The 23,760-nt window shown below is 42.5% G+C and overlaps 1 protein-coding gene across 1 annotated transcript in view; it reads right to left on the bottom strand.

The window, feature by feature from the left end:
• The window catches only part of NAALADL2 (N-acetylated alpha-linked acidic dipeptidase like 2), a 901,987-nt gene extending 879,805 nt beyond the window's left edge, over positions 1–22,182 (bottom strand). The window contains exon 1 of the mRNA XM_043492184.1: positions 22,048–22,182. The gene's annotated coding sequence lies outside the window, so the exon portion shown is untranslated. The remainder of the gene's footprint in view (positions 1–22,047) is intronic.
• Between the last annotated feature and the right edge of the window lie 1,578 nt (positions 22,183–23,760).

Here is a 23,760-nt window from a genome sequence, read left to right on the forward strand (position 1 = left end):
AGCTCACTTCATCGGATGCATTCAGTGGAAAACACCATCTTGGCCGCTATGGATGTAGAAGCCCTCTACACCAACATTCCACACAAAGATGGACTACAAGCCGTCAGGAACAGTATCCCCGATAATGTCACGGCTAACCTGGTGGCTGAACTTTGTGACTTTGTTCTCACCCATAACTATTTCACATTTGGGGACAATGTATACCTTCAAATCAGCGGCACTGCTATAGGTACCCGCATAACAGAACGCCATTAGCCATCACCTTCAGCCCCCAACTAAAACCTCTCCAACGCATCATCAAGGATCTACAACCTATCCTGAAGGACGACCCATCACTCTCACAGATCTTGGGAGACAGGCCAGTCCTTGCTTACAGACAGCCCCCAACCTGAAGCAAATACTCACCAGCAACCACACACCACACAACAGAACCACTAATTCCAGGAACCTATCCTTGCAACAAAGCCCATTGCCAACTGTGTCCACATATCTATTCAGGGGACACCACCATAGGGCCTAACCACATCAGCCACACTATCAGAGGCTCGTTCACCTGCGCATCTACCAATGTGATATATGCCATCATGGGCCAGCAATGCCCCTCTGCCATGTACATTGGTCAAACTGGACAGTCTCTATGTAAAAGAATAAATGGACACAAATCAGACATCAAGAATTATAACATTCAAAAACCAGTCGGAGAACACTTCAATCTCTCTGGTCACTCAATTACAGACCTAAGAGTGGCAATTCTTCAACAAAAAAACTTCAAAAACGGATTCCAATGAGAGACTGCTGAATTGGAATTAATTTGCAAACTGGATACAATTAACTTAGGCTTGAATAGAGACTGGGAGTGGATGGGTCATTACACAAAGTAAAACTATTTCCCATGTTTATACCCCCGGCCCCCGGCTGTTCCTCAGACTTTCTTGTCAACTGCTGGAAATGGCCCACCTTGATTATCACTACAAAAGGTTGTCTTCCCCTCCCCCCCGCTCTCCTGCTGGTAATTGCTCATCTTAAGTGATCACTCTCTTACAGTATGTATGGTAACACCCATTGTTTCATGTTCTCTGTGTATATAAATCTTCCCACTGTATTTTCCACTGAATGCATCCGATGAAGTGAGCTGAATCTCACGAAAGCTTATGCTCAAATAAATTTGTTAGTCTCTAAGGTGCCACAAGTACTCCTTTTCTTTTTGCAAATACAGACTAACATGACTGCTACTCTGAAACCTTTAAAAGGAAGATTAACTTTGAGACTAAATATCTTGACAGTGTCCCTTTAAAATCAAATCTATTTTAACTTGTGAAAAAAATGAATTCACTTTGATATATTTTTGTACGATGCCTTTTTTTTTTTTAATGCCATCTCAGGACATCAGTGATTTCCAGACATCTGAACCAGTACTAAAAATAGGTCAGGATGATTTTTTGTCTTTTTGGTAATGCTTCTTTTATCCCATCTTTCTGAAAAGTATCCTTAATTAGTACCTTTCAACCAAAAAAACATTTGAAATGTCTGTATTAGGCAAACAGAGAAGGAACTGGGTTCCAAAACACACACACTCTCTCTCTCTCGCACACACACACACACACACACACACTGTCTAGTAGGTAGGAGAAAGAATAAGCTGCCTTGCTTGGTCACTAAGAGCCTTTTATACAAATAGAAGAACCTTTTGTATCACATCTAGTGGTAGTTCTCAGAAAAACCATACAGAAGTCCTTAAGGCAGCGGAATTAACAGTATTTTCTGAGGATGCTCTTAATCAGCAGAGGTAAAAAATGAGATTTTTTTTAAAAAACAACATCTTTCAAGTCTTTCCATCGTTTGAACAATATCACAACTGCAGGAGACTCTTGATGCTAATTTGATACATGCTTCTCAGTAATGGAGAGTACTCCTGGATGGTTTTTATACTGGCAACAGTTCAGGAAAGCATCTCTGTTCAGGGAAGAACTTAAGCATGTGCTTAACTCCCACTGACAATGGGATTTAAACATATGCTCAAAAAGATAAGCATGCATTGTAGTGCTTTCCTGAATCCAGGCCTAGATGAAGAGGGACATGAATGAGGACTAACCCTTGGACAACATGAGATACTTCATCATCATATTTACAATGCACTGAATGGGCCCTATGAGTCTAGGACCCATTTCAATGACTAAAGAGACTTGGCTCGAATGGATCAATTTCATATAGTTAGAAATAAAGCTGCATGTAGTTTGAACAATGTTAAGCTATTAAGGAAAGCAACTCACCTACTTATCATTCTTACAAGACTTCCTCAGCACTGTAATAATTGAATACACAAATTGTGCTTTATCATAAATGTTTTAGCTACAGTGATTCGATAACAATTGCACATTAGTATATATATATACAAATGTTAAGTGTGCTAAAGTTGAATGAAAGGAGTAGCATTAAACACAGTGTAAAAGAAGTCAAACACTCCCAAAATGAGGGAAAAGGGTCAGGTTCTCTCAGAGAGTTAACTTGGTCACTGTAGTGCAGTGATTCTCAAACTTATTTGATCGGGGCCCCCTTCTTCGGGTCTGTAGTTGTTTACTATCCCTTCCCCCCCCATACATATACTGCCACCCAGTGCTGAAGGGAGAGCGGAGAGCAGCAGCTGCTGGCTGAGCGCCCAGCTCTGAAGGCAGCGCTGCGCCAGCAGCAGCACAGAAGTAAGGGAGCCAATGTGAAAACATTTGTCATCACTTTTCACAGCAGACTTAACGCCCCATTGTCACCGTTATTTCTGCACTGCTACTGCCACCCTGGGGCTGACAGTCGGAGCCCCGTCACCTCCAGGTGAGGGCTTGGGGGAGGGGATTTCGTTGGGGATTGGTCCTGCTTTGAGCAGGGGTTGGATTAGATGACCTCCTGAGGTCCCTTCTAGCCCTGATGTTCTATGATTCTATGGGGGGAAAAGGAGAATCTGAGCCTGGGCTGCCTCCCTGTTAGGGATGGGGGGGGGGAAGAAGAGCCTGAGCTCGGCGGTGCGGCCCCAGCTATCCTCTTTATCCCTGCCTCCTGGGCATGCACAGCCCTTCTGCACAAGCCCCAGCCACCCGGGGCTGACAGCCAGAGAGCTTCAAATAAATAAATAATAATTTAAAAAAGAACATACAGCTGGTGCCTCCCTTGGGAGACTCGCCCCATAGTTTGAGCACTGCTGCTGTAGTGCATAGGAATTGGGTATTATCCTTATAAGCAGTTTGTAAGCCCTCTGGTGGGCTTCCCTGTCTTCTATTCTGCAAGCCCCTAGCAGCTGAGCAGGGGTAAGTATATGGAGTTAGGCCTTGTATGTCTGTATAGAGTTAGTAAAAGCAGTTCTTTGGTTTCCTCATTCTTACTTTTGCATAAAGAGCAAAGACACAGCAGTCACACTACACACCAGATAAACACCACTGAGGGCGGTGCAGCTTCACTGATTTACCCTTTGCGGGAATCTGGCCCTCTATATTTTTCACAACTACAGTAGATTCCACTTATTAGCAACCCCTCAGCTGCCAGCAAAAAGTTGCCATTATCTGGCAGTTGCTAATAAGCAAAAGGCAGGTTTGTGAGGTGGCAGCCAGGGAACAAAGTGCTGGGACATGCCTTACCTGGCTACACCCCTGCAAACCTGTCTGAGGGCAAGGTAGCAGCGGGGAGAAGGAGGGCTGCAGCCTGGATGCAGCGTTTTCTACAGGAAGCAGGGGCACGGGAAGCCCCTCAGAGCTGCATGGTACCTTTCTTGGGCTCTCTGGGGTCAGGGCTCAGTATGTTCCAGGGAAGAGCCCGGGGAATGCAAGGAGAAGTACTGTGCAGCTACGGCATCCAGGCTGCAGCCCCCCACTTCCCAATACTTCTTTGCCCACAGTCTCCCTCTCAGCCCACAGCCAGCCCCCTTATCATCTATTAGAGTTGCCAGTTTTCCAAAACCGGACTGTAAATGCCCCCGTCACTCGCTTCCCCCAACCCCTGTCGCTCAATCCCCCCACAGTCGTTCACTCCTCCCTCCCTAAGGACTCACCTGCTGCCTGCAGAGCTCGGAGGAACTAATGTGGAGTCTGCCTGCATGCCCAATCGGACAAACGGGTGGTGGTCCGCGGAGAGAGCAGGGGCCCCAGGAGGCTGAGAAGGCAGAACAGGCTGTCATAGGTGGTGAGCCCAGCCACTGGCCCCACTTCTCAAATGTCATGCGCTGCCAAGATCCCTCGTCCTCCAGCATCAGCTGCTCCTCCCGCCCTCCCGGTGGTGGGAGACAAGTGCAGTTACTGCAGTAACCAGACTTTTGGTGTATCGTCAGCCGTACCGATCGGACACTGCGTAACGCCGACAGATCCCAGTTGTTGGTGGGCAAGTTCGAACCAGGGACCAGGGCCACCCAGAGCGGGGGTCAAGTGGAGCAATTTGCCCCGGGCCTCGCAGGGACCCCCATGAGAGTTTTCAGGAACCCTCAGGAGAGTTTTTGGTGGCACTTCGGCACACTGAAGGACCCACCGCCGAACACACCCAGAATGAAGGACCTGCCGCCGAAGACCCACTGCCACTTCTTCCTCTCTGGGTCTTCAGTGGCAATTCAGCAGTGGGGGTCCTTCCACTCCATGTCTTCGGCAAAGTGCCCTGAAGACCCGGAGCAGAAGGACCCCCGCCACCGAAGACCCCAGGCCCCCTGAATCCTCTGGGCAGCCCTGCCAGGGTCCTCTGGAGCTTAGTGCATGAGCCTCTACCACAAGGGTAGCCAACCTGTGGCTCCGGAGCCACATGCAGCTCTTCAGACATTAATATGCAGCTCCTTGTATAGGCACCGACTCTGGGGCTGGAGCTCCAGGCGCCAACTTTCCAATGTGCCAGGGGGTGCTCACTGCTCAACCCCTTGCTCTGCCACAGGCCTTGCCCCCACTCCACCTCTTCCTGCCCCCTCCCCTGAGCCTGTCATTCCCTCGCTCCTCCCCCCTCCAGCTTCCTGCACACCACTGAACAGCTGATCGGGAGGAAGGGGAAGGCGCTGATCAGCGGGGCTGCTGGTGGATGAGACATGCTGGGAGCAGGTGGTGGGAGCTGCTGGGGAGCTGCTGACGTATTACTGTGGCTCTTTGGCAATGTACATTGGTAAATTCTGGCTCCTTCTCAGGTTCAGGTTGGCCACCCCTGCTCTACTGCACGAGCTAAAAGCCGACTGGCTGTTAGCTAAGGCTATAGAGCAGACTCATTTAACTCTCTCATTAAGTGGTCTCAGTGCCACTAGATGAGACAAAACATCACACCCAGGAGGTGTGTGGGTTACAACTGCACAAGTCCCCTTTTTGCCAGACAACCCTACGTGCAGTCTGTCTCTGCAGGCAGGCAGGTTTGTGGGGCTGCAACCCTGAGAAAGTGCTGGGATGGGCTAAGCACCGGCCACAGACAAGTTTCCGGGGCTGCAACCAGGGAAGACATGTCTCAGCACTTCCTTCATAGTTGCAACCCCACAACCCTGCCTGCAGCTGGGGCCGCTCTTCCAAAAAATGTTAATAAGCAGCATACTGTTGCCAATACCCAAATACCATTAACATGAAAGACAATGGGAGGGGACTGTTCCCAGCAAAATCTTACTTCTAACTGAACGTTGTTAATATCCTGGTTGCTATTAAGCAGCATGTACTGTAGTTCAAATGATGATAATGTTAAGGTTGACAAATAGCAAGGAAAACAGGAATAGAAAATACTGCATGCTTGAATTAACATGGTGGGGCGAACCTCTGCTTCTGGGATTTTCTGACTTCTGAGAGTTTGATTTCTCAATCTTAACTTTGCACTAATAAAAGATTTTGCATTTAAAGATTCCATTTTTATTTTGTTTTTAAAATGTACTGCATATCTTACTTGCTACAGAGGAATGGCACACCCTTTCAAAATGTGTTTAGAAAAAAAACAAATCTGTGTATATGCATGTACAAAATGTATAGCTTTAAACATCCATAACTTCAAAGCTAATGATCCCATTTACTTCCAATTTATATTTTAAAATCTTGGTGTAGGGCTACAAAGCAAGCAAGAGTGAAGTGTCTACTTTCAGTCATTTTGGGGTTATGAGAGTACCTATAGTCATGTTTTCATTATAAATACTAATTGCAGAAAAAAATCAGCCAGAATACATAGGAAATGTATTTTTTTCACCCCCATATTCATCAAAAACTGCTGATCCAGTTTCTCTCAGTTTTTTTCTAAACACGTTGATCTTTGGGCTGAGACCAAACATAGAAAATATTAACTCAAAAGGAAATGTTTTGAAAAACTAGGAGCATGTGAATAAAGAGGTTATAACAGAAACTGGAACTCAACCTAAACAGCCGTCACTGTGGCAAACCATTACAATGAAATTCAAAGAAATCTGATAATTGAACTGTATCAGGAACACTTCCTCTGTCTGGGAATTAAAAACAGCTCCCATTCCCTATGAGAATCCTTGCAAAATGACACTTGTCATTTACTTGTGTAACAGCAAAGTAACCATACATAAGTCATACCTAACCACAGACTACATGATACTTCTAAAATAGGGGCACCCTACTTTATAACATATAATAAATATAAATAGCCAGATATTTAATGACTTTCTCAAGGTTATACAAGTACTCTGTGGTAGACCCAGGAACTGAACTCAGATCTCCTGACCCACAATCCAGTCCAACGCCTTGGCTACAAAACCATGCTTGCTTTCATACATCAGCGTCTGCCTTCCTGTAGATGGAATATGTAATAATATTTATAAAAACGCTAATAGCTAAAAGGTTATTTATGTTTATCCATGCTGGGTCTGGGGTAAATACAAATAGACTTACACCCTGAGGCAATCAATCGGCTCTTAGCAGCATGCATGTATGTACACAGTACATATTCAGTTTTTGCATCAGCTTTACATTGCTTTGCAGCAATATCGTTTGACGCGATCATTACGGAGAAGTCCTAGTATCTGGTGGCTGCTATATTTCTTTTGACCTTCACTGCTGAACACTTCCTACCATCTAAACTACAGCATGTCAGATAAAGGGCATTTTCCAAAGCAACATGCTTTACCAGACCAAGAACTCCTTCCCTTAATCATGTCAATTATTTTCCATTGCTGTTCTTGGAAGCCCCTAAAAGATCAGGACTGCAAATATTTGGCTAGGCTTTCAAAATTCATTTGCAGATAAAATCCAGTCCATCAAGCAGAAGTAGAGCAATATTTGGGTTTTTTTCTGATCCTAGAGGCATCTGTTTTCTCTTCAGAACTAGCTCCTTCATATTGTAGCTCCTTGGCAATGGTTCCCAAAGCAACAGGTTACTGGTAGCAGCAAGACCGCAATAATCAGTGAAAGTCCTTATCACAATTCTTCACCTATTCTAGACGTGGATTGCATATGTCCAGCAATTCAAAAATCTCCTTGTGCCTCCAGTTTAAATGTCTCTGGAGTGAATTGTGTGGGAAATTTCTGGGGCAGGGATCATGTGGGTTTGTTATACTAATTATGACAGAAAGCAAAGTTATTCCAAGCAAATACCTGCACTGGAATGCATCTTAAGTATGCTCCAACTGTTATTATTCCAAAAACAAATTAAGCAAGGAAGTACCATAGAAAGCCAATTAGCTAATTTAGGCAGCAGCACAATATAGATCACTGCCCTTATTTCCACCTAACATGATGTTCTGTGATTCAGAGATGTCTATCCATTCGCATATATTTACAGAAAAGGCATATTGAATAGTGTTAGCGTTTAAATGCAGCTCATAGTTCCCATGTACGAATTCCTATGGGACCATGTAGCCAAAGATGTATTGTTTTCATTAAAGATTTCACTATTGGCTCATACCATATAATTTAGACTCAGTGTCTCAAACTTCAAATTGAAAGCCAAATCGTGTTTTAATCTTGTAATCAAGAGTTTAAGTATTTTTCAGGGTTTTTAGAATTTTTTTAGTGCCTGAGAGACGTGTCACATTAACAGTGAAGAACTGGCATGAACAGTTGGGGAAAGAAACAGGACTGACACGCACAGACAGCCTGGAGGGGAAAGAAGCAGAAGGGATCAGGCTCAAGGGGAACAGAGGCAGATGGGTCTGTGACCACAAGAGCACACTCCCCTCCAGGACATGGATTGGAGCTTAAGATTCTTGAGTCTCACCATTCCTTTGTTGTCAGTAAATGTCTGTGAAACCCACTAGCAAAATCTGTTTTATCTACATGTGGCAGCCAGTTAACAGCAGTAGTAAGCCATTAACCTATATATCAGTTACTCCACTAGCTCAAGTGGCAGAAGTCTGTGCAGTGGCTCTAAGGGTTTCAATCCATGACCTGTGTACTAGAGTCAGAATGATTTGACGGTATTTCTGAAAGGGGGTGGGGGAGAGAATCAGTTTGCTTTTTAAAAAAAACCTGGGAAAACTATGTTAAAAGAATGTTAGTGTTGCAAAGTTAAACACTCTAAATTTAGGAAATGCCAGAATTAAGGCTGTCCATGTAACCTTAATTCACCCCCTTTTGTGTATGCATTAAGATACAGGTTTTTAATTACAATGATTTCTGTTTAAAATGTAGATTACATGATACGGCCCATCATCCAGTCAATTTTTTTCCACAGGCCAGGCCCAATATCAAGCCTCCATGTTAACTTGGGGCCTGATCCTGAGAGGATCACATCCAATCCCCACTCCCTATAGGCTTCAATGTGATTTGTTGGTGCTCAGCACTTCTTGTAAATAGACCACATGTTCCTAAACTATCTGCAGGGCACTTTGAAGAATTGCTAGCCTATGGGATGTGCTGAATTTGTATTATTGTAGACAGAGAACTGATGTTCAGTTTATCCTCATCAAAAAAATACAGGGTGGCCTAAATGCTGCTTACGCTATATAAATATTCCCATTGGACTCAGTTCTTCTCTCCCACTGGTGTAGAACTGATGTAACTCCACTGACTTCATTTACCACCGAGTGGACACTCAGGTCTTAGAATCAAAAGGTGCCATACCAGGGTATAATTGGTATAAGCAGAAGGAAAATCAAAGCCCATAGATATCAGTGGGTCTATTCAGGAGAGTAAAAGGTCAAAAATAGGTACAAGTCTGGTGTTTTCACTTGAACAAACCGTCTGAGCTCCACCAGTCTTCCTAGCCTAACTATGGCAAAACTCCCATTCTCTTCAATTGCCTTTAGATTATTTAAGTCATGGTTCTTCCTTTTTAAAAAAAAAGAAAAAAGTGCTTTGAACTATTTGATTCCAGATCTCTGCTGAATTCAGTTGCTCCCAATAGCTTTTTTTCTTTAAATCAGCATTTTTCTATATGTTCATGTCTAATAAACCTATTGCAGTTGGCAACATGCAAATCCGACCTTAGACTTTGCCTCTCCAAACTCCTTAAAAAGGTATGTTGTACTGAGTATATGACTTCTTGGTAGAGTCCTTCAATTTCACTCTGATCAAGAAACAGCTTGTCCACAGGCAATGATTTTAGGTTCCATCTTTGGCAAATAGATTGGGTGCCTGATCTTTTTTTGTGTGTGTCTTTCTGCTAAAATACCAATTACCTAGAAAATTTTAAAGCAAGTATTATTTCCACCAACCCCATCCACCCATATTATGTAACTCTATTGTCAGACAGTACAATAAATGTTTCCAAAGATAATAAAATTCTAGGATTTGATTATTTTAAACAAACTGGTATCAACTGTAATACAACCTGGTACATTTGGGGAGATCTAAAATCACTAATTTCACTGATTTCAGAGTAGCAGCCGTGTTAGTCTGTATTCGCAAAAAAGAAAAGGAGTACTTGTGGCACCTTAGAGACTAATAAATTTATTTGAGCATAAGCTTTCGTGAGCTACAGCTCACTTCATCGGATGCATTCGGTGGAAAATACAGACTTGATTAGCAACATCTTCCGAGCAGGACACTCATTTTGACAGGATCGTTTAACGTTTGTAATTGACAGAGAAGGCAGGAAAATAAAGACCTCTACCTTGGTCTTCAGCTTGCTCAAGAGAGAGCCTCTCCACCCCCAAAGGATACCTAAAAGAAACTGGAACAAAGGACAGCAACCATGGGGGTGTGAGTGATTGCTGGACCCAGACTAAAAGGAGGCTAGTCTGTAAAAGAGCTTATTGGAACATCTCTTAGGTTTTGGGGGTTTTTTTATTTTCCTGCCTTCTCTGTCAATTACAAACGTTAAACAATCCTGTCAAAATGAGTGTCCTGCTCGGAAGATGTTGCTAATCAAGTCTGTATTTTCCACTGAATGCATACGATGAAGTGAGCTGTAGCTCATGAAAGCTTATGCTCAATAAATTTGTTAGTCTCTAAGGTGCCAAAAGTACTGCTTTTCTTAATTTCACTGAGTCAATCTGGAAGAATACTGTAGCTTCAGCAAGATAACAAAACTTACTGGAAGCCCTTCATACAAACACCATCTGCTCACTTACAAAAGGTATAATGTTTGAAATAACAACATTCCTTTCCCTTCTCCTCTCTACCACACAGTTACACTTCTGATGGAGCAGAATGATTCTATTTATATGGAGAGCCTGAAAAATAAAGCACTGAAAAAACAGATGTATATGGCCAAATAATTTTGCATTGCACTTAGAACATTCACCTGTAGAATAAGAGCTATAACAGGCTGAAAAATATAATCCTGTCCACCTGGAAATTGCCAATGCGCATGTTGTTTTCCTCAAATTAAAGTGTCATTCCTCACTAATTACATTATGTAGTTGCCTAGTTAGACTAACCCTTTGTTAACCACTAACTCTATTCAGCAAGGGTTTAGATTTTGCCTTTGGTATCTGAAGTCGTATACAATTTTCATGGTAGTCCTTAAAACTAGTAGCCAGAACACTGTTCAGAAGATAGCAAGAATTTCATTTACTTCATTTCCTAAAAAACTTTCAAGTTATTTTTTATTAGCAAACGTTAGAAAAAAATGCAAAATTTCAAGGAGGCTTTGAAATAATGTTGAATATAGATGCACATATAAAACAGCAGTCAAGTTCAAACAAATGTTCCATTTAACTGTTTTAAACAAATTACCAAACAGCCTGATTGTAAACCCAATTTAAGCTAAGAAACAGCAAACTTGTTTTAAAAAATTATTATTAAAGGAGGTGAGGGGAAAATATATTTAAGCACATGGCTAGCTATAAGTAGGAATATTGCCATCCTCATAGCTATATTGCCAGTACAGAGCAAAGGTTTCATCATATTGGCAAGCATGTCTACTCTGGAACATAAGTTAAAGAATGACATAGCCTTTATAATAATAATGACATATAATGCTATAGCCCCTCTGTTTTTTCCACCAAATGCATCCGATGAAGTGAGCTGTAGCTCACGAAAGCTTATGCTCCAATAAATTGGTTAGTCTCTAAGGTGCCACAAGTACTCCTTTTCTTTTTGCGAATACAGACTAACACGGCTGCTACTCTGAAACCTGTCAAAATAGCCTTTATAGGATCAATCTTTTTGTATGTCTGCCACCCATGATCTCCAAGCCATAAGTGTTTTCCATTTTGAAGAGAGAAGATGGCTTAGAGCCCTTCCACTTTAGTTTGCTTATTGTGTATTTTTCTGCATCATGTAATATCAAGGTGCCTCTCCATGCATGCTATCCAGCTTTTACCTTCTAAGCAATGTTCTTCTTAAATGCTCATGTTTGTCTTGAATGTTTCATGACACTGGTAATGCTTAATCATTCAGAAGCCTTTCCAAGCAGAGGAGCATCATGACATTCTTCAGACCTGCAAAATTCTAGCCTAGATTCTTCCATTCACTTCAGCTTGGCTGAAATATTATGTACCAGATGGTTCCTGTGAAATACACTTCAAAAAGTCTTTGCATCTACTGTGATGTTTTTCCACCTGCATTTGGTCTCCTGCATAATGTTCCTTTGTAAGCTGTCCTATGATCACTGCTTCAGGGTCTTTAGGGATTTGCACAAAAATGTCATTTTCACTTACCAGTCTGGCCAGGTCCTTTTCATTTATCTTGATGCTCCTCTCCTTCTATTTGAGGATGGTTTCTGAGATCTTCTCCAGAAAAGAGCTTACATGAACAAAGTCACACATCTGACTTCACACTTCAACTTGATTTCTGCTCTCTTGTCAAGCTTAAATGTCAAGATGACGTTTCATGACTCTTATTTATTGTTCTTTTATTGCTTCCTATATTGCTTCTATGTCCACCAAGTCAAAGACCTTTCTCATAGTCTGCCAAAGCCATGTAAACAGAGAAAGCCAAAAACTGTAGAACATTCCTGCTGGCTCTTTGCTACAGGAGATAACATATTCTAATGCAGATTTTCCACAGATCTTTGCAGGATCTTGCAGGTTCTGTAAATGCCTCATGCCAAACATTACGATAAAACTGTATTTTTCCAGCTGTCTTTGCTGTAAAATAATTTGCTGTATTCCACAGTCCTCCAAAGAAGTTGATCCATTCTCCTGTATGGAGCATGCTCCAAGGTAGAGAGATTGAATTCCACCCTCTATCCACAGCCGATTGAAATCAAGAGCTTCTTTAGGTCTAATTCAACAATACCTTTGTAAAGAATTTCGTAGAACCCCAACAGTAGACTTATGAACCTAGTTCTTGTGATCCTTTTTGGTAAATGAATTCATACTACTATTGCAGTCACTGAGTCTGGTGGCATCTTTCTATTATTCAAGAACTCTTGTTGGCAACATAGCATTCCGGTTCTCCAACACTCAGTATACAACTTGTAAAGCATAACCATAATTTCTTGGTACTTCACTAATTTTCAGATTCTTAGCAGCCTTTTCAGCTCCACCTGTTCTGATTTCAGCAATATTCTTGTGTGATGAAGAATCATCTTCTAGGTAGTTTAATTCTCTTATGTATTCTTTATAAATTCATAGCTTATAAAGCCAGAAGGGATCACTGTGATAATCTAGTCTAAACTACACAGCACAGGCCATAGGATTGCCCTCAATTAATTCCTGTTTGAACTAAAGCATATCTTTTAGAAAACCATACAACCTTAATTTAAAAATTCCAGTGACAGAGAATCCACTACAACCCTAGATAAACTGTTCCAATGATTAATTACTCTCACTGTTAAAAATTTACATCCTATTTCAAGTCTCACTTTGTCTAGCTTCAACTTTCAGCCACTGGATCTTGATATATCTTTGTCTTCTACACCAAAGAGCCCTCTCTATTGTCAAATTTCTGTTCCCCAGAGAGGTACTTATAGTCTGTCATCAAGTCACACTGTAATTTACTCCTTGATAAACTAAGCAGATTGACCTCCTTGAGTCTTTCACTATAAGGCACGTTTTTCAATGCTTTACTCATTCTCATGTTTCTTGTCTGCAATTTTTTTTACATCCTTCTTGAAGTGTGGACATCAGAACTGGACACATCATTCCTGCAGCAGTCACACCCCAGTGCCAAATATAGCGTTAATATAACCTCTCAACTCCTACTCGATATTTTACAGCAACATGCTGGAGAGGCTCATGCACTAAGCTCCGGAGGTCCCAGGTCCCATCTCGCCCGCCAATGACTGGGGTCTGTTGGCGTTACACAAGCTCTACAGGGCAGGGTCCATCTTAATTTTGTGTCTTATAGTGAACTAAGCACATTGGTGGTGCTAAAAGGAATAATAAAAATGTTCAAAGTTTCTATCAAGAAAAATTTCTCATTGTCTTTATTTACATTGGTATTTTTCATATTTGTCCAAATATAACTTTGGATTTATCCTAGCTACTCTGTGCACAGTTTTCCGCAAGACTTCTATAATATCCTTAATCGCCGATTTGATACTGAGTTTGTCTTCAACAATGAACACAAAACACAAAGGTTTGACATGTATTTGCTATATTGTATCCTTGTTTCCCAGTAAGATTTATGGATCCACTTTATTCCGGTACTCTTGTAGAGATTTAAGATCAAACTCGAGAGGTGCTGAGCACTCTCAATCCAATCCAGCAGAGCACTTAAGCACATGCCTAACTTTAAGCACATTATTAAGCATATGTGTGTGTGTCCAACAAGACTAAAGTTAAGCATGTGCTTACACCCTTTGCTGCAATGGGTTAAGAGTGCTCAGCACTTTGCAGGATTGAGCCCTTACTGTATTTTAACACAAACATACAATAACATTTAAAAATAAATATATATTAGTTTGGTTTCAAGTTATTTGTTCTTCAAGCCATAGATGCCTTCTTTCATATGAGTTAAAAAGGAATTCAAGAAATTTTGGAGGATCCCATTCCTATATTTTTTTCCATTTTCCACTGTAAATCAAAGCTCATATTCCAATAATTCTGGCTTATGTCACTGTAAATCACTGTCTTCAAAGTCGCAAATTCTATTGAAAGGAATATAATTTCAGCCGGCCACCTGCAGGGGTCAGGAAGGATTCTCTCCCACCGCCCCATGTATTCTGCTGGGATTTTTTATTGTCTCCTTCCTCTGAAATATCAGGAATAGTCACAGCTGGAAATGGGGCATTGGGCAGGGGTTTCTTGCTCACCTGCTCAGAGGTTAAATGATCACCATCTGTGGGGTCAGGAAGGAATTTTTTACCTCAGGTCAGACATGGAGTTTTTTTGCCTTCCTCTGCAGTGTGGGGATGCAGATCACCTGCCAGGATTATTTGGGTATAGCTCAATCATTTCCCGGCCATTGCAAGGGCCTTGGGCACTGGTGGTGCACCTTCTTTCTTTGCAACACGTAATACTCTAATCTCCTGTGGGCTGTGATATTTTAGTCTAATCCTGGTTGTTGTGTTTAGTGTACAGGTGCTAGGTGGTGGCAGCCTGGGGTACACAGGAGGCCAGACCAGATGGTCTGGTGTTCCCTTTTGGCCTTAAACTCTGATTACTGATTAAGCCCAGATACGGGCCAGAGGCGCAACTGAGCTGTTTACAATGGCCTGGAAAATTGTTGCAGTACGTTGCTCAGTCAAAATAAATTAGACCTAAAAAAACTCAATATTGAATACACGGAACAGTCAGGATTTAAACGGAAGTAAACCTCTTAATTTTGCATGCCACCGAGACAAACAGAGGCTGAGACTTCTGCCTTTCATACTGCAATAACTTTGACTTCACAGGGCCCAGGAGTTCACTCTTTGACCTGACCTGAGCTTTGACTCAATAAGAGATCTAGCATATTTGTGTATTCATATACTTCAGGCCCACCTGTGTCCTCTGCTTTAATACATAGCCAAAAAGAAGCAGAACCAATGCTATGTGTGCCGCTTTCATTTTGTCATTTCCTGCCTTTTGAGTACTTAACCACCCGAACCATAATGTTTTCTAAATGTGGTTTCATTAAATGAAATTTCACAGGTTTTTCATTGAAGTGAACAAGCTAGAAAAAAAGGAATTCCATAACATGCAAGTATTTGGCTTGACATCACCAGAACCTTCTACCCTAAGTCCTTTCCTGTGCAGTTTGGTAGGTGCACAGGACAGACACTCTCAAGTTCAACCCTTAGAAGTAGTGCATTTGTTCAGGTAAGAATTCCTGCATAGCCCTTCCTCCTTTACAGCACAGCCAACCATGGTTGTACAGTACAACCTTCTCTAACTGCACATTTTACAAGCAAGTGAGACCATCACACATAAAATGCACCTCTATGCACAGAGTTTAATTCTTTAATGAGTCACAACTGTCGTCAAATAAAAAAATCAGTTTTCACAAGAACACTGAAAGGCACTTCTCCATAGAGCTATTTTCATGCCAAACTTCATCTCTCAACCCCTTAGCCCTTTAGGCAATAGACTTATGACAAAGAAAGTCACCAGGACAATTTTTAAACAATGGGAACATGTACCCACTCTCCTCCTAGGGCTTGTTTACACAAGTTATTTTTTTACACTAGAGGAGCTACACCAATGCAGCTGCACTGGTGCAAATCCCTAGTGCAGCTCTCTCCACCAGCGTCAGAAATGATTTTATACTGGCACAGTCTACCCCAGGGCAAGACACACCAAACACATTCTTAGTGTAGACAAGAACTCAATCATAGGGGAGGGGAGAAAAAGAAACCAAAAATTATACTGACAAAAGGCTAAAGTTTCCAAAAGTTATAAACAGGAGGTTTAAACAGAACTTTTCTGCAACATTTGCTATGGAGGGCAAGGCTATTCCTACTGTTATGATAGTGCTTTCTTATATCTTAGAAAAAGGGAATACTACACATGTGGACTCTTTCCCAAACAGGTCTCTTTGTGTGCTTGAAAGTGTAATCAGAAAATTGCCCAAGATCTCATTCTCTGCTTCCTAAACTGATTCTATTCTCTGTAGAGTGATATTTGATTCCGACACTTCATTGCACAAAAACCTAATAATCAACAGAGCAAGACAGCTGCAAAAATTGGTAGCCAATACAGCAGCCTTGTGAAACACTTGTAGCGTAAGCTCCACGGATCTGCTGTTTGTGAAGTTTATAGAGACAAATGATTTATCTCCTCACACCAACATAAGAAGACTCCTCGGCAGTGATTCATGCTAAAGATCGGTTTCAGAGTAGCAGCCGTGTTAGTCTGTATTCGCAAAAAGAAGAGGAGTACTTGTGGCACCTTAGAGACTAACAAATTTATTTGAGCATAAGCTTTCATGAGCTACAGCTCACTTCATCAGATGCATTCAGTGGAAAAAACAGTGAGCTGTAGCTCACGAAAGTTTATGCTCAAATAAATTTGTTAGTCTCTAAGGTGCCACAAGTACTCCTTTTCTTTATGCTAAAGATCATCATACTCCATACATAAAATTACCAAAAATATCTGGATGCGATATAAACGTGATTAATATGGAGTTGGAACTATCTGTATAAAACCACATAAAAGATAGGGTATGGCACATAATAAAAATGAATATGACCCAGCAGAGTACTACTGTTTTGTATGCTGTTCCCCACCACACAAGGAATGAAGCAATAACAGGAAGCTATTGTTTCTATAGGTAACAAAAGCCACCAAGCGCAAATCACATATCAAAGCAAGAATGACACCAAGATGTGTCTTCATGGCAGGGAAGATGACAATCCTCTCCATTACAAAATAATAAGTAATTGTGCTTTCAACATTCTGAATGGTGCGCACACACACACACACATTTTACAGTTATTTAATACTCAGAACACCCCTATGAGTGTAATGATCCTCATTTTACACATGGGGAAACTGGCATACAGAAGTGAAGTGATTTACCCAAGGTTATACAGCAAGTTAGTGAAATGGAATGCAAAAAGTTCCTGGCTCCATGTCCTGTGGTTAGTCCACGAAACTAGTTTGTCTCTTCTCTCACATTACACTGCATATGTCTATATTCAATTACACATAGATAATCTATATCTTTCTTCTATCTATACACACAGAGAAATTTACATACAACACATCCATATTTAAAATACTTACAAATTGAAGTAATTTATTCTTCACCAGTGATATTTACTATATATTGTTCCTATGCTAACATTTAGCATGTACATTTTACCACAACAATAATAGTAGACATGTGATGGCCGCCCTCTTGCTCAACACACTGGGGATTGAACCAGGGACCTCCAAAGCCGAAAAGCATGAATGGCCAAAGGCCCAAATAGGACCTGCAACACAGTAGAGATGCACAGCAATTTTTTTTAACCAGTAGTTTATTCACAAAGAAAATGCAGACTGGGGTCAACTGGAACTATTTGTGAAGTTAGAAGTGTGAACGAATTGTTTCTGCAAAAAAAGTCAAAATATTTTGACATTTTCAAAACAAAACGGCTTGCCTTTCAGTTTCAGAACAAAAATTGAGAAGTTTAGCTAAATTTATTTCTAAAAAAAGAAGTAAATACATCTGAAAAACAAACAAAAGAAATAATTTGAGTCAAACAAAACACTGTATTCGACCTGAAATGATTTTTATTGTTGTTTTGTTTTGGGTGAGAAACATTTCCATTTTATGTCAACCTGAACAAAATATTTTTTGGTTCAGCCACCAAACCGAAAAAATGAATTATTCACTCAGCTCTGTTAACCAGTGAATTTCAGATGAACTTTCAACATATCAGCAGCTAACTTTTTGAAAACATTTTTTTTAACTGAAGAAAGTTCATGTTTAATCCAAGTTCCCTCCTGCCTGCCCACTCAAGACTATAGAGGAAGACCAAAATGCAGGTGACAGTTATGTAACCACACTGTAAGTGAAAGAACTTGGAAAGACAGGGCCATGTTCTAGTGAAGCTCGAAAACTTGTGATACAGGAGATATTGGATGCTGTTACTGTAGTGAACCTGAGTGCAACCTGTGACAGCCATATGAGCCACAAGTATCTTTGTACTGATATATACAACTGGCGGTTTTCACAATACATAAAACCCCCTCGCCAATATCTTCATATATAATACTATGAACCAAATTCTGTGCTACTTACTTGAATAAAAAATTCCATTGACATCAACTTTGCTATGCTTGAGTAAAAACTGAAGTATTTGACCCATTAGTATTGGATTGGTTAACAGGATTTTCTACATTCAGCAATGTGACTGGGTCTTCTGGTATCTCTTAAAAGAATTAAGTGTTTTTCACCCTTGTTTGAAAACTCTTAAGGTAAGGAACCTAAAATATATACGTTAACATGCAAGGCCTCCGAGGAAAACTTCGCAATGCTTTATAATCACATTGATTTTATTAAATGCTATTTATTCTGCTTAAAATTGCACTGTTTAATAAAATTAGAACATACAAACCAAACAATCTGCCTGCAACTCAATATCATTTCTGTTTCAATTATTTTAGACAAGTAATACATGCAGCACTTCTTTTCTATTCTAAGACTTGTCTCTACAATTAAATGCTTTGACTGCAAGATGAACAAAACTAGGCTCTTTTCTTGTCCTAATTTTGTTGATACTGGAAATAAATGCTGGATTATGGAGTACTTGGCCTCTTACAAAGGCTTTCTAGATGAAGAATCTAAAAATATGTAGCGTTGGTTGATATACAGTAGTTTGGTATTGTTACAGTACATACTATATAATGCCTTCTATATAGAGATGACGAACAAAATTGCTTGTATATGATAATAATAAAAAACTGTACTGAGTGATTTGAAAAGAAGCCTATATGAAATAGGTTATTTTTTTAACAAGATATTCAGAATAAGATCTGAATTCTCTGTTTTCTTTCCGTACAAAAGATTTTCTCTCTTTAGATGAGCATAAGAACAGCCATACTGGGTCAGACCAAAGGTCCATCTAGTCCAGTATCCTCTCTTCCAACAGTGGCCAATGAACAGAACAGGCAATCATCAAGTGATCCATCCCGTTGCCCATTCCCAGCATCTGGCAAATAGAGGCTAGGAACACCATTCCTGCCCATCCTGGCTAACAGCCGTTGATGGACCTGTCCTCCATGAACTTGTCTAGGTCTTTTTTTAACTCTGTTATAGTCTTGGCCTTCACAACATCCTCTAGTAAGGAGTTCCACAGGTTGACTGTGCGTTTTGTGAAAAAATATTTCTTTTTGTTTGTTTTAAATCTGTTGCCTATTAATTTCATTGGGTGACCCCTAGTTCTTGTGCTATGAGGAGTAAATAACACTTCCTTATTTACTTTCTCCGCACCAGTCATTATTTTAATAGATCTCTATCATATCCCCCCTTAGTCGTCTCTTTTCCAGTTGTATTAATCTTTCCTCATACAGAACCCATTCCATACCCTTAATAATTTTTGTTGCCCTTTTCTGAACCTTTTCCAATTCCAATATATCTTTTTTGAGACAGGGCGACCACATCTGCACATAGCATTCAAGATGTGAGTGTACCATGGATTTATATGGAGGCAATATGATATTTTCGGTTTTATTATCTTTCCCTTTCTTAATGATTCCCAACCTTCTGTTCGCTTTTTTGACTGCCGCTGCACATTGAGTGGATGTTTTCAGAGAACTATTCACAATGACTCCAAGATCTCTTTCTTGAGCGGTAACAGCTAATTTAGACCCCATCATTTTATATGACTCATCTGTAGCATTGTCAGTACAGTTGAAGTCAGCCAAAATCCTCATTGATGTTCTCATTTGCTGTATTTGCCTTTACATAGTAATTCTTAATTATGGTCCTAATCCTGCAATCTAATTCACATAGGCACCCTATACCTGTAGAGTCTTACTGAAGTCAGTGGGGTGCTACCTAGGTGAAGGGATGCAACCAGTACAGACCACATTGCATGATCAGGGCCTAAATTGGAATCAATGAACTACTCACATGAGCATGGATTACTTGAGTGAATGAAGACTGAAGGACTGGGGCCTTGGATGGGAAGAAAGAGTTTGGATACATTTGTATCTTTGCATGCTTTCTGGAACCAGGGTTTTCTAGATGATGATTTTAATAGTTATTTTAAAAACCTAAGAGACATTGGCCTTTGTGGAAATTTTCTAAACTATCACTGATAAAAGTCACACAGCACTAATGTTCTTCATCACACTTCTGAAATTTTTAAAAATCCTTCAAAGCCTCATAAGCGATCAGAGCACAATTCAGTTCCTCTAAGCGTGTTAAGCTTTTTTTTTTGTTAAGTGTAACAGAGGCTACATTTTCTATTTCTCATCAATTTTACGAGTTAAAAAGATGTTCATCCCTAACTGGACAAAGAACAAACAATAAAATAATGTACAGTCTGAGTAACTCAAGGCAACAAGTTAAAATTTAAGAATCAAATACTGTGACAATGCAACTAATCATATTAGCGCAAGGGATATTGGCAATGCAGATTGCCTGTTTCATTAAAATTTTGCAATGTATTCAAGACAGCACCCTCGACCCAGCTACAAGAGAGGAATCATGCTGAGTTAAAAATGCTATGTTTCCGGGTAGCTTGAATCACCTTCTATTTGCATTATGCAGATAACAGGGTCAGAATAATTAATTTGAAGTTTTGCCTGACATCTAATATGCCCTGCAACAACAAGGGAGAGACAACCAATTTTTCAAAGTTTGTTGACTTCTTGTTACCGGTGCGCAAATTTAGCAGCAAACCTAATGTTGATACAGAGAGTTTAAGTCTTTTAAAGTATTTCTGCATTTTGATACAGGAATTCTGTTGGAACAAACCGTTCACACAACCCATCGAGATGCCTTCTCTCTTCTCAAAAGAGCCTCCCATCATTATTTTCAAATACTCAGAAAGTAATTAGTGTCTTTGCTTTCACAACCCTTTGTCCCCTTATGTTATGTCCAACACTTCTTTGAAACGTCCACTACCTGATGCTCATGCAAGGACAGAGGTCGAAATGCACCTTGCCTTTTCAAAAACGTGTTTTAAAAGAGCAAAGGCAGATCAAGGTTAAAGCCAAAGACTGCGTTCTTTACTCAGGCAAAACCCCCAGCAAAGTCGGGGGGGGGGGGGCGCTTTGTCTGAGTAAGGACGGGAGGCTTTAAACCTCCGCATCATGCTTCCCCCCGGGTTCAAAGACGACTCCTTTAAAACACTGCTGAGCTCGCCTCACCGTCACTCTGAGACGGATTCCCCCCGTTCGGAAAGGGGCCGCCCGGAGTCCTCTGGTCACTTTCCCTCTGTCGCTCGCACAAACACAGGCGCGACACAGGGAACGGGGCCCTCGAGCTAGCCCGGGCCGATCGCACGGCCGGGGGGGGGGGGCTTCTCTTCTGCTGCACGTTCCCGCAGGACTGCCACAGCAAGAGCGGACGGCGTGAGGAGCAAGGACCCTCGCTGATCTCCACGCCCCCCCCCGCCAGGCAAGGGCTCCAGCGGGCGGGCTGCGGCAGCTGCGCCGGACCGAGCCTCCGCGGAGTGTCCGAGACTTCCTCCCCCGCCCAGCCACCCCGGCTCTCCGAACAGCCCATCGCCCCGCGGCTTGCAAGGGAGGCGAGCCCGAGCGGCGAGCTCCGGCGGGGGGGGGGGGGGCGAGAGCTCGGGCGGCGCCCGCAGGCTGCACCCGGCCGGGGCCGTTCGCCCAGCGGCGCTTCTCCCCGGGGGGGGGCGCCTCGGAGTTGGCAAACTTGGCCCCCGCCCTGGGCCATTCAGCTCCGCGTGCCCCATTACCTGGCCGAGGAGCGAGCCCGGGCGCGGCGCGGCTGCACGGAGCTGGCTGGGGGGGGGGGAGGGTTTTCAGCAGCCGTAAAGCGGCGAGAGAGCCCGAGCCCCAGCCCGAGCCCTCGGCCTTTCCCCGAGCTGCCGGGTGCGCTGCTGGTTGCGGGAGACCAGCCCCAGCAAAGGGCCGCAGCCAGAGGGAAGGAGAGAGCGGCTGAGTCACAGGCAGGGAGACGTGTCTGCACAGGGAGGAAGAGGGGCTGGGGCTGGGGCTGGGGCTGGGGCTGGGGGGGGGTGTTTCCCTGCAGAACAGAACTGAAGAGGGGCAGAAAAGGAAAAAAAAAAAAAAAAAAATCAGAGCCTAGCCACGTGGAAAAGCAGAAGAGGCTCTACCCTGCCCCCCCCCCTCTGCTGTCCAGATGGTCGTTGACCTACGTTTAAACAAGACCTTCATGAAGCCAAAGAGGTGTTCTGCGTCATCCTACCACCATGCAGGGATTTTATTCTCACTGGGCTCCGGGAAGTAGGAAAGTGTCATCCCACAGATGGGGAGGCAGGATAGGGTAGGTCAAGGGCTTTGTCTACACCAGTGGTTTGCAATTTTTTGGCTCACGCACCCCCCCAGGGTGAAGACCAGAAGACTTGCTGCAGATGCACTGCCGACGGAAGAAGAACGGAAGACTCACCGCAGGCGGGCCGCCGGAGGGGAACACTAGCCGTGGACGTGCAGAGCTGCCGCAGAAGGGAAAAAACGGCGGAGTGCCGTCCGGTGGCACTCCTGCTGCCGGCGTGCACCCCCTGGGATCATCGCGCACACCCCAGTTTGGAGACCACTGGTCTACACTACAAAATGATGTTGACCATGGTCACATCGCCATACAGCCACCAAAATAATTAAATGGCTTTTGCGTGTCCACACTACGCTCCTAGGGTTGGCGGTGTGCAGCCGCAGCAGGAGCGCTTACAGCAATTGAACTGTCAGTGTGGGCATTGTAGGATGGCTCCTGAAAGCCAGCAATAGTCAATGTAAAGCAATGCACTGTCTGACACTAGGTCAACCTAACTACATCAACATTGACTCTACTAGGCCTCTCGAGGAGATGGAGCTCTTAAGTTGGCATAGCAGGGCATTTAGGTCGGCAGGAGTGAAATTTTAATGTAGACACTTACATAGGTTGACGTAATCTGTCTTGAGTCCACTTTATTCTGCAATGTAGACCAGGCCTAACTAACTTGGCCAGAGCCACACAGAAAGTCTATGGCTGAGCCAAGACTTTAACCCAGGTAATGGGTGTCTCACTCTAGTGCCCTAGCCACTAGACAACCCTTCCTCACAGCTGAGTGGCTTATTTTGTCTAGGAACTGGCCTAAGCTCTACCACCCAAACCACTCTTTTGCCAGTATAAGATATGTCTGTGTAACCCACACACCTTCTGGGTGCGGTGCTCTGTCCCACCTAGTGGTACTGAGACTGCTTAGAAAGAGAGTTAAATGAGACTGCTCTACAGCCTTAGCTAATAAGCAGTTGGCTTTGAGCCTTTGCGGTAGAGGTTCATGCACTAAGCTCCAGAGGTCCCTGGTTTGATCCTGCCAACGACCAGGGGTCTGTCAGCATTACATCTGCACTAAGAGGAGTTTCGAGTATAGCTATACTGGCAAGCCCTTTCTAATGTAGACAAGGCTTAAGGGAAGGAGACTAAGCTATACCAGTGTAAAGCACCTTTA

The sequence above is a fragment of the Dermochelys coriacea genome, chromosome 9 (genome assembly GCF_009764565.3).
Source record: "Dermochelys coriacea isolate rDerCor1 chromosome 9, rDerCor1.pri.v4, whole genome shotgun sequence".
NCBI classification, from domain to species: Eukaryota; Metazoa; Chordata; order Testudines; family Dermochelyidae; genus Dermochelys; species Dermochelys coriacea.